The sequence below is a fragment of the Henckelia pumila genome, chromosome 3, assembly GCF_033568475.1.
Source record: "Henckelia pumila isolate YLH828 chromosome 3, ASM3356847v2, whole genome shotgun sequence".
Lineage (NCBI taxonomy): Eukaryota > Viridiplantae > Streptophyta > Magnoliopsida > Lamiales > Gesneriaceae > Henckelia > Henckelia pumila.
In genome coordinates, this window is record NC_133122.1 from 7,665,606 (window position 1) to 7,667,071 (window position 1,466).

The 1,466-nt window shown below is 56.1% G+C and overlaps 1 non-coding gene across 1 annotated transcript; it reads right to left on the bottom strand.

The window, feature by feature from the left end:
- Positions 1–633: 633 nt before the first annotated feature.
- On the bottom strand, positions 634–789 carry LOC140893902 (5.8S ribosomal RNA). The gene has a single exon (XR_012153462.1). It is a non-coding gene; the product is annotated as a 5.8S ribosomal RNA (ribosomal RNA).
- Positions 790–1,466: the final 677 nt, after the last annotated feature.

Below are 1,466 nucleotides of genomic sequence, written 5' to 3' on the forward strand. Positions count from 1 at the left end.
TGTTTCCTCTGGTTTTCTCTCCCGTTGACTCGCACACATGTCAGACTCCTTGTTCCGTGTTTCAAGATGGGTCGAATAGGGAGCCCACTGGCCAGCACCGGGAGCACGCAGTCGCCAAGGCTCGCCTTATGGCGCGTGCTGTCCGCCAAAATCAAGGCGATGGCATTCCGCGAGAATATCTACTGCCCGGGCTTTGGCCGCCGCCCCGATCCATGCTGGTCCACGCCCCGAGTCGATCGGCGGACCGGCTCTCGCCGTTCCACATCCGACCGGGGTGCATCGCCGGTCCCCATCCGCTTCCCTCCCGACAATTTCAAGCACTCTTTGACTCTCTTTTCAAAGTCCTTTTCATCTTTCCCTCGCGGTACTTGTTCGCTATCGGTCTCTCGCCCGTATTTAGCCTTGGACGGAATTTACCGCCCGATTGGGGCTGCATTCCCAAACAACCCGACTCACCGACAGTGCCTCGTGGTGCGACAGGGTCCGGGCATGATGGGGCTCTCACCCCCGATCCGTGCCGGCCGCTACGCAAGGATAACGGGAGGCCAGTTTCCGCCCCTCCTTTGGATGGACGCATCAGCCCGCCCGGCACTTTTCTTGCCCGGGGGGAGACGCTGGGGGCGACGAGATGCGTGATGCCCAGGCAGACGTGCCCTCAACCTGATGGCTTCGGGCGCAACTTGCGTTCAAAGACTCGATGGTTCACGGGATTCTGAAATTCACACCAAGTATCACATTTCACTACGTTCTTCATCGATGCATGAGCCAAGATATCTGTTGCCGAGAGTCGTTGTATTATTATCTATTCGATAGTTTCCTCCTCATCACGTCCTGGGCACCGTGGACGGCACCGCGGACGGAGAGTAGCAATTACGGTTTTCCTTGGCGCTTTCCGCGCCGAGAGGTTAGGTTCACCCAAGCGGCTTCGCGGCACGCTTGGGGTCTCGAGGAAGCAGCGTATTTAAACATGTTCGCGGGTCTGCTTTGCAGGTTTCGACAATGATCCTTCCGCAGGTTCACCTACGGAAACCTTGTTACGACTTCTCCCTCCTCTAAATGATAAGGTTCAGTGGACTTCTCGCTACGTCGCGGGCAGCGAACCGCCCACGTCGGAGCGATCCGAACATTTCACCGGACCATTCAATCGGTAGGAGCGACGGGAGGTGTGTACAAAAGGCAGGGACGTAGTCAACGCGAGCTGATGACTCGCGCTTACTAGGAATTCCTCGTTTAAGACCAACAATTGCAATGATCTATCCCCATCACGATGAAATTTCAAAGATTACCATGACCCGTCGGTCATGGATATAGACTCGTTGAATACATCAGTGTAGCGCGCGTGCGGCCCAGAACATCTAAGGGCATCACAGACCTATTATTGCCTCAAACTTCCGCGGCCTAAAAGGCCGTAGTCCCTCTAAGAAGCTGGCCGCGAAGGTGTACCTCTGCATAGCTAGTTAGCAGGC